The 17,467-nt window shown below is 46.7% G+C and overlaps 1 long non-coding RNA gene across 1 annotated transcript; it reads left to right on the top strand.

The window, feature by feature from the left end:
- Positions 1 to 8,837: 8,837 nt before the first annotated feature.
- On the top strand, positions 8,838 to 15,333 carry LOC116864066. Its single transcript, XR_004381933.1, has 3 exons — positions 8,838 to 8,917; positions 13,139 to 13,298; positions 15,202 to 15,333. It is a non-coding gene; the product is annotated as an uncharacterized LOC116864066 (long non-coding RNA).
- The last annotated feature ends 2,134 nt before the right edge of the window (positions 15,334 to 17,467 follow it).

The raw sequence follows: 17,467 nt of genomic DNA, 5'->3' as shown, positions 1-17,467 counted from the left end.
TTTCTGTTGTTTATGAGCCTCCCAGTCAGGAGTCCTTGCTTCTAGCAGCCTGAACGGACGAAGACAAACACCTTGTAAGAATGCAGAGCGATTGCAGCTGGAATACATCTCTGGCAGGCATGAAAATGGTCCTTCCGGCCGCTCCAGGAAAACGACTGCCCATCTTTTATAGTCACACATCAATTGTATGACCCAGCAATTTTACTCTAGACGTTTACCCAAGAAAAATGCTATGTCTGCAGAAGACCTGTATACAGATGTGCAGAGCAGTTCTAATCATATGCATCAAAAACTAGCAACAACCCAAATATCCTTCAGCTGATGAAGAAATATCTCTCCAGTGAGATGCTATTAAGCTATCAAAGGGAATCAGCTACTGATATATGCAATAGCATGAATAAGTCTCAAATCACATTATGCTAATTGGAAGAAGCCAGACACAAAAGGCTACACAAGGTATGATTTCACGTATACGTTACTCGGAGAAAAAACAACACGATGGGGACAGAAATAAGCTGAGTGGACAGGAGCAGGAGCAGGGGAGAGGAGGAGAGAGTCCCTTTGACTACAAAGGGACACTAAGGAATTTTCTAGAGTGATGGAAATATTCTATCCCTGGGCTGTGGCGGTGGTTACAGGATTCTAAACCTTTGTCGAAATGCACCGTATTGGCATCCCCAAGAAGGATAAATGTTACTCTTTGTTTTTTGTTTTTTGTTTTTTTTTTAAGATTTTATTTATTTATTTGATAGAGATCACAAGTAGGCAGAGAGGCAGGCAGAGAGAGAAGGTGGGTAAGCAGGCTCCCTGCTTAGCAGAGAGCCCGATGAGGGGCTCGATCCCAGGACCCTGAGATCATGACCTAGGCTGAAGGCAGAGGCTTAACCCACTGAGCCACCCAGGCGCCCCAAATTGTAAATTAAATCTCGATAAACCTGACTTTGAATAAAAAGAATGAAAGAATTCAAATCCTACTCTCCCCCGCCCCCGCCCCCAATAACAACATGTTAAAGTACTAATGGAGATGAAAATAACAACATTGGCACAATTATTCCAATAGTGGAAATTTATGCTGTAGCCCATGCATTTAATAGCGAGCATCATAGGCCTGTATTCTCCAGAGCACAAAGCCGCCGAAATTGGATAATCTTTCCCTTATCTTGTTTCTATCATGAAAAAAAAAAAAAAGGTTTTCATTTTCCAAAACATCTTTTTCTTTCTGGAATAAGATAATATTTTATTTCTTTGTATCCTGTTTCAATCCACAAAGGAATAGAGGCAGCTTACATGAATGCTTTCAATAAACTAGAGGTCATAAATAAAAAACTGGGGCCAAAGAAAATATGCATCTCATGAGAAAGTCAGGAACAGCAAGGAAGCTGGGGCGTGGGTATGTAGGTCGTGAGCTTCCCCCCACATAGTCATGTAGCCATGAGTTTCCCAATGGCCATAGGAGATGGGGGCAGGGGGTGGGAAAATTAATTAGCCAAATAATTTATTGGCCACAGGAGCAGAAACCCTTGAGTCCCACCATGGAAGAAAATGTTATCAAGACCAAACACTGAAGGTATCCCAGCAGCTTCCTCCTTTTCTAACTGGCTCTGGTCTGGGAGAAAGGTAACACAGCTAGTTAACCCACCTGGAAAAAAACATGGTTTCAGATAAACTTCTCCAGCTCTGGGGCCTGCCTCTAGGTCACCCTGTTGCCATTCAGGTGGCTTCCTTCCCTCTGGCCTCTTCCTTCCCTCGCTCCTAGAAGAGAAGTAGCATGGGATGTTGTTTTTGGAACATCGGTGAGGTCCAGAGCTGACACCCAAGAAAGAATTCTTGAGATGTCTTTGGTGCGAAAAACATGATTTTATTAAAGCACCGGGACAGATGCCGTGGGCAGAAAGAGCGGCTGCTTAGCGGTTGTGGGCGAATGGCTGATTCTATACTTGGGAGTCAGGGTAGGTAAGGAAAAAGGGAGGTGTCCAAAAGGACTTTCATATGCTGAAGAAGATTTGAGGGATACAGGAGTCCTTGCTATTGTCAAGCTAAGGTCATTTTCCCCTCTAGTAAGGCAGTGACATTAAGATAATTGGGAGCTTGCTGGGGGAATGATACACTCTGCCCTGCCTTAAGTATTTGTCAATGGGCTGCAGGTTATAATGACATTTTATTTTGTTTACTTTCCCTTCTGCCTCTGTTTCCCACAGCACTCCTGGAAGGGAGGGTGATGTTAGGGCTCCAGGAAATTGAGTTATGGGTCTCTGGAAGCTAGGCTATTGATCAGAATGCTTTTTCCTGGTAAATCACGAAGACATTGGTAAACAGATGGAGGCTCATGTCTTGCAGGACAGTGATCTCTATCAGTTACCCATTTGTTTTTGCCTTCCCTTAGTTTTAGGTCAGCGAGGCATACCTGAGGGGTGTCCCACAGATCCCACCTGGGAGTGGAGGGGTTGGGGAGGCTGCGGGGAGTCAGCCTGTGCTTGGTCCTCAGCTCACCTTCCACTCCTCATCAGCACAGACTCCAGAAAGATCCCTGGCAAAGAAGCAGACTGAGTTCTGGGTCTCAGTCCTCATCTGGACACTGACTGGTTGGCCATGGATTTGTGCTGGATTTGTGCCTCGGTCTTCATCTGTATAACGGGCAGACCTGATTTAGAAGCCCCACACAACTGTTACGAGAATTTGTTAACAGCTAAGAAAATATTTCATAAACTGTGTGACCAATGACTCCTGTTATGGGTTGAATTGTGTCCCCTAAAACAATGTTGAAGTCCTAACTGGCTATATCTGTGAATGTCACCTCATCGGCAATAAGGTCTTTGCAGACGGTCAAGGTAAGCTGAGCTCCTTAGGATAGGCAAAAATCTCCTATGATAGATGTCCTTATAAGGAGAAATTTAGACACACAAGTGGGAGATGGTGTGAGGCTGCAGGAGAATGCCACCTACAAGGCGAGGATGCCCAAAGCTACCAGAAGCTAGGAGACAGGAGAACTGACCAGATTCTCCCTCACAGCCCATGGAGGGAACTGACCCTAACAACACCTTGATCTTGGACTTCTAGCGTCCAGAACCCTGAGACTTGAAATTTCTGTTATTGAAGCCACCCAGTTTATGGTATTTTTTTTTACAGCAGCCTGAGGACATTACTATGGTTGTGATGAGGGAGCAGAAGGCTAGCTGAGGACAAAGCACAAAGGGATACCCTGTACCTCCTCTCCCCACTTCTGGGCGGGACCTGTGTGACATTCTTCCAGGGATCTCACAACCATCTTAATGTTAATACATTGCTAGAGGGGAAAACAACCTTACCTTGACAATGGCAAGACCTCCATTATCTAAATACCTAAGTAACAAATGGACCCTCTGAAACTCCCTGAATGGAGGAAAGGCACTGAGGTCTCAGCTCTCACTCCTCCAAATGGAATCTCTGGCTCCCTCTTACAGGCTAAACTGCTAAGAAGAAGCCCCCTCCATGCCTTCCTCTGACTTGTGGTGACATAGGACTTGTCTCCCTTAGGTATAGAAGAGGCTTTGTTCCTTTGGTCACTTTCTCCAATGACCTTGTGGCCATCCCTTGCTCTTCAGATAGTGGGACCGGAGCCCAGACATCTCCTGTGTCTCATACAGTACGTGATCTGTACAGGTGGGCAACCCCTCAGGGTCTCTGTCAAGCAATCAGGAGTCAATCTCTGTCAGTCTCATTCATCTGTTGCTAGACTCCTGAAGACTGAACCCCTGGGGGGGTGGGGGGATGGAGGCAACCTGCCCTGCCCACCCACACCTCCCACACCAGCTCTCATTCTGATTAGATCTGGTGTACTCGTTTTCTATGGCTGCTGTCACAAATGACGACAAACTTGGTAGAAAGTTAGTCTCCCACGCTTCTGCAGTCCCAAAGTCCAACATGAGTTTCATTGAGATAAAATCAAAATGTCAACGGGTTTGCACTTCCTCTGGGGACTCTAAGGGAGAATCTGGTTTTTGCTTCTTTCAGCTACAGAAGGCTGATGCCTTTCTTGGCTTCCGGCTGCTTGTCCCAGTCTTCTAGGCAAGCGTCTTCAAATCCTACTTCATGGTCACATCATCTTCTCCTCTTTGGCCTCAAATCTCCCTCTGCTGCTCTTTTATAAGGAAATATTCCATTGTATTTAAAGCCCACTTGGATAATCCAGGATCATGTCCCCAGCTCAAGATCCTTAATCCTATCACTTCTTTTGTCATACAATGTAAAGTTTTAGGGATCAGGTCTTGGATGTCTTTGGGGTAGGGTTGTGTTTTGGCATACCATTCCTGGCTTTGATTCTGTAACCCATCATGGCGATGCCCATTTTGGTAAATGCAGTTGATGTATCAGAATCCATGAGCTCTATGGGATCCATCATGTTCAAGGTTGAGGTAGGGGTGGGTGGTCCTTGATGAAGCTATAGGGCAGGTAATCGAAAAGAACAAAATCAAGGAGGTACTGGGCTTGTCCGGCAGGTAAGATAAGGTCAAAGATTTGCTCAAAGCCCAGCATTCACAGTCCAGAGAGAAAGAAGTTCAATTCAGTACCTTCATCTGTGCCTATGCAAGAGCCTATAGTAGTTTCCAGAACCATAGAAACAGCATTGCCCACAGCCCTATGGCAACTTCCTTCTGTTTTGCACTAAATTACCTTTCCTAGAGCAGACAAAAAAATTGGTTGTCTATTCAATGTTTATTTCCTCCTTTCTTTCCTTCTCAACAGAGCCCAGATTTGCTTTAGGGACTCCCCTCCCCCATGCCAGGTCGTGGGCTTTCGGGAGGCAACCGCTGTACTTTAAGCTGTGGAGACTGGGTTCTGGAGGCAGGTCAGGTTGAGTCAGGTTACCACACCAGTGAATGCTGGTCATGAGCATATGGCAGATTACTGGTCCGCTGGGACAGGAAGGAGTATTTCCTATAGAAATTTGCAAAAATGGTTTCCTTGCTCTTCCAAAGAGACACGAAGAAGCCATGGCCTCCTTTCTTCTCTGAACAAGGTTGTGACTCGTCATGCCTGGAAGTGTTTTACCATTTAATGGGCATTTGGAGAACCAATGTAAGAACAAATTTCACTTACCGAAAGTGACAGAGTGGAGGACAGAAAAATATGGGTCTTTAATTAGATAACTGAGCTACCGAATCAGCCAAACCCAAGAAAGCTACCTCACTTCCAGAGTTCTTATGAGGTGAGATATAAATTGCTTTATCATTTAATTTGAATGGGAGCCCAAAGTATCCTAAGTCACCTCCTGTCCAAGATCTGATAGTGCTTAGCCAAACCCACTTTTCTTTCCAGCAACAGAAATAGAGGAATGGTCAGAGTTATACAGAGAAATTTATATTGGATTTTGAATCAGGGTCCATTTTTATGTAACAAATTAGAGAAAATTGCATTTACCAAAACTCCTCTTAGAAAGAGATCATTGTCTTAGTGGGAAAAATGGATTGATAAGTATTTGAGGTCACAGCAGAGAATGCAAAGCCTTTGAGCTTGGGCAGGACAGAGGAGAGGGTATTGTTTGTGTCTGGGAGGGTATCAAAGTGATAGAATAAGAAGGAAAGTGGAGGGAAGGGAGTGAGGAGATGGCTGAAAGAGCAAAGCCATATGCGGTCACACCTCCTGCTCGACAGTCCCCGCATCTCCCCACTCTGGTACAGCGTCCAAAGCCACGAAATGTGGACCACTTGTAGAAACCAGTGACAGAGCTGACTGTGGTTTCTAGGGATTATAGGCTGAAATACAGCAGGCAGGAAAGCAGGTGAATGAAGACAGAAAGTATCACAAGTAATTCCCCATGAGTTTCCCCCAGATCATGAAGACACATTTGGTTCTCTAGGTCAGTCTTCTGCATGGCAGCCTCAGCAATAAGGAGCCCAAGGTTATGTCGAGGGTCCCGTGACTAGTTATGGTGCCATTCCTAATACCTGTGTCTCTCCCACAAACCACACTGGGCGATCTCGCTCAACCACTCCCAAATTTTGGAGCCCCAGGCCCGTGGTGGACTTTGCTTTGAGTGCTGCAATCTTTGCTTTGAGGGCGGGGCTCCCCAACCCCTTTGGGGAAAGCATAGCCTCGGACACCTCATCCTTCCAACAGGACTTTACTCTTTCCGCCTTGCTTGTATCCTTTTTCTTTATTGCATGGATGGCATCGCCAGTCCTAGACTTTTCAGCGTTTTCGGGGTTTGACTCCAGCCTTTCCATGGGAAATGCATTCCTAGCAGAATTCCCCACCATGGGCATTCAGACCTGTCATTTGCATAAGTAAGCAGCCGTTTGTACAGATGAAATGAGCAGTTACATATGTGCAGATAGGTCCTAATAGGTACCGTATGCTTTAATTACCCATTTTCCCAGCCCCCTGTACTGACTGGTTATTAATGCAACAGATGGAGCAATTTAGCACTAGCAAACTCCCCAAATGCCACCCTTCCCTCTTCTTCCCAGACCCACGGGCTTCTCCTGGCACCCTCCACTTCTTTGTCGCAGCAGAATCAATGCCACTGAGCAGTATCCAACACATGCCCTTAGTTCCACTGACAGTTCAATTGCATTTTTTTTTAATGAGGGCGCCACTCAGCAAACCCAGCAGGCCTTCACTGTCAAAAAGATTCTCAACTGAAGAAAGCTGGGTTTTTCAACTGCATCCTGGGTAAAAGCTGGCCTGTTTGGACTTCTTTTGGCTGGAAGTCTTCAAAGTATCTGAAGGTCAGGGCTACGGATGCCTGAGGTTTGCTGAGATGACCCAGAGTTCCGCCAAGATCCCGGGGTCCTTTTGGGGCCATCTTGGACAGACTGATGACGGTCGGCACACTCCCGTCAGACCAACAAAGACTCGGAACCCCTCAGAGGTGGAGGCAAACAGGAAATCATTCAGGCCTGCAGGTCGCATGCTGATTTCCTTGACACCCTGAGAGTCCCAGAGATAACTGTGAGTGAGGAGAAGCCTGAGCAGTAGAGAACCCGCCCTTTGCGACCCTGCATTAACTAGACCTGCTCTGTTTTTACTTGGCACACTTTATCATTTATTGGGTTTATTCGTATGGCTAGAAAATCCCACTACCAAAGTCAGTTGGAAAACCCAACAGGTTATTGGTTTCAGACCTGGCTTTCTAAAATCTCTTCAGTTCTTGATGGGATGGGGGGCAGGAGAGGTGGTTGAACGGAAGCTATTTTTAAGTATTTTACAAAGCTTAATAGCACTTCTCCATTCACTGACTGCTCCCTGAAATGTCAGGCAGCGATCTCATCCACCCCCAGCTCCAACCACCGCCTTCACAGCCGTGACTCACAGGCTCCTGCTTCCAGCACAGACCCCTTTTCCAGAATCCGGGTCTGAATCCAAGCTTGTCCATACTGCCTCTCCTCTCGCCACTCTGGAGGCATTCCAACTCAGCTGTCTTTTCCCTGTTACTCATGGGTCCCCGCCCCCCAACCACGGATTCTTTTTGGACATTCTCCTCTCTGCACAAGGCAATTTCCTCTATTGAGCTGCATACAACAGAACCCTACAAATCCCTCTTGGCAATGCTCTCTCCTTTTCTTTGCCTATCTGGCTGATCACCAGGTGCTGTCCATTGCCCTTCTGAACATCTTCATAAACCATTTACTCCTTCCATCCCTTCGGACTTCACCCTACTCCAAAAATCACTCAAAGAAGCAAAGTTTCTTACCTGCTCTCCACTTCCATCAATGTTTTCACATCTTACGATGAAGAACACAATCCTTACCAGGGCCCAAGGCCTTACAAGGCCAGGCCCCAGCCTCATCTCTCACCACATGGCCCCTTGCTGCTGCATTCCAGCCGCTCTGCCTTTTTATCAGTTCCCTGTACACATCAGGCTCCCTTCCACCACAGGGCTTTTGCACATGCTCTTCCCTCTGCCTGGAATAGTTTTTTCTCCCTTTTCTGTCTAAGCCCTCTTCCTCAGGTCTCTGGTTTCTAGCCCCTCTTGATTTGTGTGTCCCTCCTGTGCCACACTTGTGGCAATATGGTTTATGGGCTATTAGATAAATCCCTAACTCTGCTCCATCTCTCACTGGGCTCGAACTCTCTGTTTTCCGAGGGTGTCACCTGGCCTCCGCAGCCTCCGTGGGTCTGGGCTTCTCTAGCACTGAGGCGCTCCCCGCTACAGCAGGCACCACAGAGGACGTGAGGGAGGAACGTGGCCAGCTTAGATGCGGAGACCCCAGCAACTGCAGCCCAGGCTTTTCAGATGTGGAGACAGTGCTAAGTGTCGCTGAGGCAGCAGCCGCTGGGACCTAAGCCAAGTGGCCCTGTCCAGAGGCGGGTGGGCCTTGGTCGGAATGCTTCCTGTGAGGGTTAATTTTACGTGTCAACTTGACTAGGCTAAGAGATGCCCAGACAATCAACAAAACATTGTTTCTCGGTGTGTCTGTGAAGTTGTTTTAGGAAGACGTTAGCGTCTGAGTTGGTAACGATGGAGATGGCCCTCACCAGTGTGCATGGGTTATCATCACATTCACTGAGGGTCTGAATAGAAGAAAAAGACGGAGGGAGGGCAAATTTGCTCTCGGCCTGAGCTTCGTCATCCATCTCCCCCTGCCCTCAGTCATCAGTGCTCCGGGCTCTCAGACCTTCAGACACAGACTGGGACTCCACCACTGGCTTCCCGGGGCCTCCAGCTTGCAGGTCATAGAACTTCTCAGCCTCCATAACTGTGTGAGCCGGCTTCTCACAGAAAATCTCCTTCTACCTATGTCTACCCTATTGGTTCTGATTCTCTGGGAAACCCTGAAAGACACACTTCATATCATATAGTTATTCTCTTCTTAGCTCTGATATAATGGCAGGCATGGGGAAGGGCACGGACTTTACAGTGAAGTTTGGACTCCCGGCTGCCAAGTCATTGAAGGTCTGAGACTCCTCCTTCATCTGCAGAATGGGGACAACTGTGGTAAGACCATCATTCAAGCTCTTGGGGGGAGCAGTAGGCAGGCAGGAACGCATGGGCAATTCTAGAAGGTTGCGGGGAGCGGTTTAATGCCGCTACTGCATAAACGATGAAATAATCTTGAAACCCATGCCGTCATTAAAAAGTATACATGACGTGTACATTCTAGTCCATCATGTATCATGTCTTTTTAATCACTGAAAATTTCCCTGGACATAATTTAAAAAAAATGTTTTAAGAAGAGCTTTATCCTGCAAATGTATATAGCCATCCTCTAAAACACCATCAGAATCCCCTGATGGGTGGCTGAGCATCGCAGTTTAAAAAGCGCAGCTCAGGACAAGAGACAATGACAGAAACAACTACTATTGATTGAATTCACATTAGGTGTTTCACTTGCATTTTCTCATTTGACTATTTCAAAGGCATCATGATGTAGGGATCACTTCCCCTATTCTGCAGATGAGAACATCAAGGCTCAGGGAGATTAAATGCCCAACCCAACCAACAATGAGAATTTGAATCCAGTTCATCATATGCGAAGGTTAGATTTTTACCCACCAGGCTGTGTGGCTTCCTGATGCTTATGGAGCACCTGGCCCGGTGCCTGGCCACAGCAGGGACTGAGACCATTCCCACGGTGGCCACCCTGTGGCACACGGTAGTCAGCCGGCTTCCCCAGGACCAGGAAAGCCACGCCCTCTGGACAGGTGAGCAGGGCTGTCACTAGGCAGAGATTGACTAGATAATTTTGCCTCTCACTCATCAGTAGAGCCTTAAATCTCTCTCTTTCTCTCTGCCTCCCCCTGGATTAGTTAGCGGTGAATCTGCCAATTATTCCCCAAAGCTATCAAGCTGTTACCATTGAACGGGGAGCCAGGGAACATTATGGCCGGTCTCTACTCTGCATTTGCCAGATCAAGGGCTCGGAAGACAGAGGGGGCTGCAGCCAAGTCAGAAGCTGTTTTGCCCATCAAGGATGCATTCATGGCCTTGGGAATTTAAATAGCCCCTTTTGGGGCTCCTGGGTGGCTCAGTGGGTTAAAGCCTCTGCCTTCAGCTCAGGTCATGATCCCAGGGTCCTGGGATCGAGCCCCGAGTCGGGCTCTCTGCTCAGCGGGAGCCTGCTTCCCTTCCTCTCTCTGCCTGCCTCTCTGCCTACTTGTGATCTCTGTCTGTCAAATAAATAAATAAAATCTTTAAAAAAATAAAATAAATAACCCCTTTAAAGGGAAATGTTATGGAAGCTCTGTCTCCAAGGGGAAAAGAATAAAATAAATAAAATTGAGTTTCTGAATGGAAAAATACTAAACCCAAAGACTCTGCTATTCTTCTGTTAAGTTGTAAAGATTAAAGTCTGAATGTGGTGACAATGACTTTTTTATATACTCTCTCCTTAAACAATCTCTCAATTATAACCACCTTGTGTGTGATGATAGTTGTCCACAGTCATGTCCATCCGTCCATCCATCTACACAACCACTTTTCAACAGAAGGCAAGTATGTCAAGCAGTACCCATTCTTTGACTTCCACCAACAAGACACTGAGGACGGTGCTACACTGCCCCCAGCTCTGGCCTCATTGAGGACACCCTGAGAACGAACAAAGCCACCTCAGCCTGTGAACAACCCTGAAGTTGTCACCTCTCCCTCCCCCATGCCCAGCTCACTCCTCCAACAGCATGGGTAGTGGCTGCACCACCTAGAGTGAGTGGATCTGGTTTGGACACAAGTACAAACCCCGAGAAGTTCTACACATAACACATCTCTGCTAATGTGGCGAAACTCCTTGTTCTAACCTGGTGAGGAAGGAAGGTAGAATTGGATGATCGTGATTTTGTAGCCCCCAAGGAAAGAATGAATTTCGACATTAGTAATGAGAAGACATTAACTTCAGGAAAAGAGACAGTCGGATCTGAGCTGCTTCCTAAACACGGTTCTGCATACACAGTGGGGCTCCTGGAGCAGCAGTCCAGGCCTGTGAAGCTTCGGGAGCCAACCATCAATGGACAGGAAATACAGAGGACAGGGGAACTTACTAAATGCCACCAAGGGAATGCAATTAGCAAAGTCCAGACTGTGGGAAACTTAAGAGACCAAATGACCCCGTTCCTTCAGCAACAACAAATTGCACAATGACGTAAAAAGAATCTACAGTTTAAAAAGAGTCTTAGGAGACACGCTAACTGATCACAGAGTGGATTTTATTTGGATCCTAATTCAAACAAATAAACTTTAAAAATATATAAAACAACTAGGAATACAAACGCTGACTAGATAATTAATGATACAAAGAAATTACTGTTGACTGCTCTCGGCTATGACAACGGTATTGAGATTTTATTATAAAAGAAGAGTTTTGTCCTAGAAACAGAGTAGGGTGGTGGTTGCCAGGGGATGGGGGAGGGGGAAATGGGAAAATATTGGTCAAAGTGTACAAAGTTTCAGTTATTCAGAGTTAGTAAGTTCTAGAGATCTAATGTATACTTGAAATTGCTAAGAGGATAGATTTTAAATCTTCTCATCACACACACACACACACACACACTCACGGTGGACATGTAAAAGCAGTAGCTATGCTAAGTACCTGGGTTGTGGCAATCATTCACTGTACATCAAAATATCAAATTGTGTAGCTTTTACACACTCAAGTTTTATGTCAGTAATATCTCAATAAAGCTGTTAAAATAAAATAGGAGTTTTTGCTTTTTGAGATACACACTGAAATATTTGCTGATGAAATGATAGGACGTTTGGCATTCACTTCAAAACCCCCAGGGTGGGGCGCCTAGATGGCTCAGTCAGTTAAGTGTCCGCCTTTGGCTCAGGTCCTGATCCCAGAGTCCTGAGATCAAGTCCTGCATCCGGCTTCTTGATCAGTGGGGAGCCTGCTTCTCCCTCTCTCTCTGCGTGCCACTTCCCTGCTTGCGATCTCTCTCTCTCTCTGATAAATAAATAAACAAACAAAATCTTAAGAAAATAAAACAAAATCATCCGAGGTACAATTGGAAGGGGGTGTAGATGACAAAAGGTTGTTCATGACTGACGGTTGTCAGAGTTGGATATGTTGGAGTGGGACATACTGTTCTCTCTCTAGTTATTCATGCGTACTTGAAACAGACCGTAATTTTTTAAAACTGTGAAAAATAATGCCTTCAGCAAGAACCATTAACAAATACTTTGTCCGGCACCTGCCATGTGTTGTGCACTAGTGTAGGTGACTGAGATACGTCAGCAGCAAAACAAGATTCCTGCCTTCCTGGAGCTCACATTCCGTGGTAGGTTGGGGGCAGGGGAAGAGGGACTATGAATTTGATTATTGTGTTTAAAACCATCAGAGAAACTGTGAACAGACTAAGCTGTGTTACGAGATAGAGAGGGAGCGGTTGTCACTTTGAACCGAGTGGCAGGGGCACCTGTGTGAAGACCCTGCCGGAGATGAGGGAGTGAGCTCCCCGGCGGCCCGAAGTGGGTGCCTGGGATAGATGACCACCAAAGCGAAGGCGGGAGGCAGGCGTGTGTCTGCTATGTTTGACCAACAGCAGGGAGACCAGCGTGGCTGGAGTGCAGTGAGTTTGAAAAGGTATAGATCAGAGAGGCAGGGGGAGCAGGTGAAGATGGAGTAAGGCCCGTGTAAGGACTTGGTTTTTACCCTGAAAGGGTGGCAGTAATGCAGAGCTCTGAGCAGAAGAGGGGCGCGATGGCTCGACCTTTCGAGTCCCCTTGGCTGCTCTGCTGAGAATAGACTGTAGGGGTCAGAGGTAGTGGCAGCAAGCTCCGTTAGGAGGCTCCTAGCATAGAGCGATGGTGGCTCAGACCAGGGTGATGCTTGGATATTGGATATTTGAAAGCAGAACTGCCAGGAACGCATGCGCAGTGAAAGAAAGGAGTCCAGGGGGACTTCACGGTTTATAGCCCGGAGCCGCTCGATGGATGAAGTTTCGCATCATGACATCTTAGCCAAGGGAGTTGACACAGACCTTGTGTTTCTCTTTCACGTCCAGCAAGTCCAGAATAAGCCATCCAGGGCCGGCAGGGTGGCTGCACCTTGGTCTTGGACGCAAACTATTTCCAGCTTTCTTCTGCACCAACCCCCAGGAACTGTGCTCAGCCTCATGGTCCCAGATGAAATTCAAATCATCAGGTCCATATTCCAAATAGCGGAACGTGGAAGGAGGGAAAGGGGGGCAAATGGGTCATCAATGTTTTGAAAATATTTTCCAGAAACTGCCATACAACTCCTTTGCTTCCATCCCACTGTCTGGAAGTTAGCCCCACTCCACATCTACCTCCTGAGATGCTAGGAATATAGCCTCTACTTCAGATATCCAACCAAAGACTGGAGGTTTTATCCCTGAAGAGGAGGGAGAGAACAGATACTAAGGTAAGCACACGCAGATTCTGCCACACCATCCATCTCGTTGCCCAGAGTGGAACCTCAGTCCTTCCTAGGGTTCTTCCTCAAGTACTGCCAATACTATGTCCTCATTAGAATAGCCTGCTGCTCATCAGCCCAGACTTTGGGGTCAAAGAAACCCAAATTTAAATCCCTGTTTTGCCCCTTAACAGCTATGAGACTTTGCACTTCTACTCTGTGATCTTTTGCATAAACTTTTCCCAGACTTAGAATGCCCCTTATCCTTACTGGTCAGGTAGCGTACTCCTAGTCATGCCTCAAAACCCAGTCCCAATGGCCCCACTTTAGGGAAGCCTTCCTTGACTTTGTCAGAGTGCCATGAATCCACTTTCCTTACTTACTGGGATAGTTATGTGCCAGTGACTGAAGTTTGGGAAAACTACATTATCTCATTTAACCTTTATGATAACCTTGTTCTCCTCCATTTTATAAAGGCAGATAGTGAAGCCCAGAGAGGTAAAAGGCAGAGTTTACACTTGACTTCAGAGACCCTGATCTTTCTGTTAGTCCCCAGTCCTAGGATGCACACTCTCTGTGTCGAGAGCCTGGTTGTGCAGACCCATTCCCCGGGAACCAGGGGATGGCAGCAATGTCCCTCCCCGCCCCCCAGCAGTGGGCTGAAGATCTCCTGCCTGCTGCGGAGTGAGACTGTACCTCATCCTTCCCTACATACTAGGTCTAATTCATTTCTGCATGCCCAGCACACAATTAGCATTCAGAAAATGTTTCTTATATCTCAACTGTTTCCAAATATTTAAATGTCCGCATGTGTAAGAATTAAATAAATGGTAGCTATTGCTATCATTGTAATTACTGTTATTATTACAAGCATTTTGCTGTCATGGGTACAAAATTTATGTGGTTGCCTGACTCTCCATCCATATGTTTGTAAAACAAGTCAGCAGAGTGAAAATTCACCAAAGAAAACCCAAACAGAGAAAGGTCTTTGGAAAGTGGCCACCATAAGGAGCGGTGTTTTTAGGGGGGCTGGCCACCCTGCCACAGCTAAGTGGGCCTTCATCTCTCGGCGCACGGAGCCTGCAGCATAATCCAGGCACGTTTGATAAAACTTCTGTCTTCTTTCCAAAGCCTTAAATCAAAAAGAAATTTGCTTGCAGCATCAACTCTGAGTCTTAAAAAAGCAGCGCATTAGCATCAACAATGGGATTAATTAGGCTTCCCTGGAAACTGTTCAAACAAAGGATTGTGCAGTTCCCCAAGAAGGTCAGGCTTTTTGTTCTTTTCTGCAGCAGGCCCCCTCTGTGAGGGCCCGCTGTTCGGGGTCTCGTGCCCTCCCCATAACTGGTTCCCGGGCTTTGTCATGGAGGTAGCCTGTGCCCTAGGACCAGGGGAGGGGCTAATGGAAAGATCCAGGTGTCTGAAGTCTAACATAAGCTGTGCCTTTCACCTCTGAGGGCTTCATTGTCCTCTCTGTGAAATGGGTGTGATATTCTCCACAGAAGACGAGGGCTGCCATCAAAGCTGAAAGAAGCAGTATGGTTTCCCCAAACCTCAGTCATTAGCTCGCAGCTGTCCCAATCTTGCCAACATGCTGTACCTCTTTCGATGCTAAATGACCGAATATTTCCTTTTAATCAATGTATTTTAGGAGGAGAGACTATAGTCTTACTTTAAATAGAAAAAAAAAAACAGGATTTTTAAATTACACAACCCAAAACGGTTAAAGAAAAATTTTTTTAAATTAATTCACATACCTCCAAAAATTACCGTATTAACCAGCAGGGTATTAGTTGAGCCAAGCTTTGGGAAAGACGGTAATATTTGCTGGGGGAGAGGAAAATCCCCAAGGGGCACAGACGGGTGAGTCTTTGTATAGTTTGACAATTCTCCTTCCTGTCTCCTTCCTCAGCCTACGTCCTCCCACCAGAGTCTCCCCACTGGCTCTGGGCAGAGCTGTTTCCTCACCAACTTAGAAGTTCCTACTGCCTGAGAAGCTGATGTTTGTGTAGCCTGCAAGAGTGATGTGGAGAGGGACACATCCTCTCCTGCCTGGATCCCCAAACATCACAGGAGTCACCTGAACCGCCATCCCAGATTTGCTTCAGACATGCTCACCCTGTCCCGTGACTCAAAGTGTCTCCTGAGGGGAGCCAACTGATCTCTTTTTCCCAGTGTTATTCCACGTGTTGAAGTGAACTAGAGTACCTTTTCCTTTGAAATTCCTATATTTGGCCTACTGGAATGCTATTTTGTTTTTCAAAGAATGTATCATCAAATTTGAGCTTTTTTCATTGCACATGAAAGGAAAATCCTTGCTCGATGTATTTAAGTAAATAATAGGAATTTATTGGCTCACATAGCTAAATAGTCTGGAGGCTTCAGGCCCAGCTTGATCCAGGGCCAAAATTATGTGACTAGAATAAACTTCTCTGTCCATTTATTAGCTCTGTTTTCTTCAATGTGGCTTCCTTCTCTGCAAGCTGTCCGGCGGGGGGGGGGGGGGCATAAATAACAAATGTGAGTTCCCAGGGCTCAGGCATCCAAATACAAAGCCAACAGAAATATGTGAGCCTCACTGAGGCAGTCTTCTCAGCAAATCCTGGAATCTGTTCTGATTGGAAATTTTAGGGTACATGCTGATGTCCAACTCAAGCAATTCCCATCACAAGGGGTCATACCACTTTGATTACTCAGTCCCAGGTCAGTCAACTCCTGTAGAGAGACACAGGCTGAATGTGGTTCTGGAGGTGGCCCGCCAGGGGGAAATTGGGGCATGGCTACAAGCAGAATGAAGGGATGTGGGGCAGAAACCACACATATTCAGGCTTATCAGTATTATGTTCAACTTCTTCAAATAGAAAAGCAAAAAAAAAAAAAAGGCTTTAAAAAGAAATACAGTTCTCTCACATAAAAGAAATATGGGGGTGGGTAGTGCGAAGCTGGTGTGATGTCATTAAGAACTTGCATGGAGCTTCTAATCTTCCAGTGATATCCTGGTCCTGGCTGGATGCTGGAGGTATCAGCTGTTATCCCAAGTTGGCAGAAAGAGGAAGCAGATAGCATGTGGGGGAAAGCGGAGGCAAACGGGCTCCCTCCCAGCCAAGTTAACCACCACTCACATCGCAACAAGCATACCTAGTTCCGAGGTAGGGAAGAAAGGCGGCGTGAGAAAATTCTCACTTCTTCCAAGAAGTGGGATGAATTAGACCCACCCACCTCTGTCCAGCCCTGAGTGGGGACTCTATAAATGTCTGTGGGTGACAGCTGTGGTGATGGTACGTCTCAGGCAGAAAGAACGATGCCCTGGGTGTTATCTGAATGCAAATGGACGCACAGACTCGTAGACTCTACTGAGCCATGAATTCAGAAATCAGAAGTGGTGCATCAGAAAGGATCCACTAGTTTCCGACCAAGCTCAGCTCTCCCCGGCAGGACAACATGTCGTGGCCAACAAGCATCTGGGAAGCATCTGGGAAGCACAGCACCTTCAAAAGTGATGATTCCCCAGCCAGCCAGCCAGCACGCAGCCCCACAACTGCCCTTCTTAGCCTGTGCTAAAACTGAGATCGTACTGACACTGTGGCCACTCGAATTTGTCCTCCATGTGTGTGTCTGCATGGCTCAGTGTTTCTAGGTGTTTCTACTTTGGATGTCTTTCGGTGGTGCCTGCCCAGTGAACGGTTCCCATGGCCTTCCCAGGAGCCGTCAGGAACTACCCTGCCTGGCATCTGGAAGCCCTCGCTTTCAATGGATTTCAATTCTGATAGGACTTCTAAAGCTGGGCTGCGGATTTTATCTTTTCTCATTTTTCCAGAACAATGAAACAGCTGAGTCAGTGTGGAGCTGTACAAAATCCATCCCCTACATCGTATTTCTCCAGACCCCAACAATTCCTGTCTTTTGTTCTTTGTTTCCCACCTTGTCCACAGGGTGAACTCTTTCCATGTTCAAGAACCAGCTCTTCAAATGTAGCCCCCACCCTGGTCTAATCCTGTGTTCTGATCTACCGGATGTCTCTAGCGAAACCCAGCTAGCTACCTGTTCTGGTTCTGGGGCTTTCTCCAAGCTCTGCCATCTTTGACCTTGAATCTTCTTTCTCTCTTCCAGTTCCTGCCCTGTGGCCTTGACTCAAATCCCCGCCTCTGTCTGGTGCCCTGGCTGGAGGACTGCCCCAG

This window comes from Lontra canadensis, unplaced genomic scaffold (genome assembly GCF_010015895.1).
Source record: "Lontra canadensis isolate GAN:19392208 unplaced genomic scaffold, GSC_riverotter_1.0 scaffold5, whole genome shotgun sequence".
In the NCBI taxonomy this organism is placed as follows: domain Eukaryota; kingdom Metazoa; phylum Chordata; class Mammalia; order Carnivora; family Mustelidae; genus Lontra; species Lontra canadensis.
The sequence above is the reverse complement of the archived record's forward strand: the minus strand, read 5'-3'. Positions and strand labels throughout refer to the sequence as shown.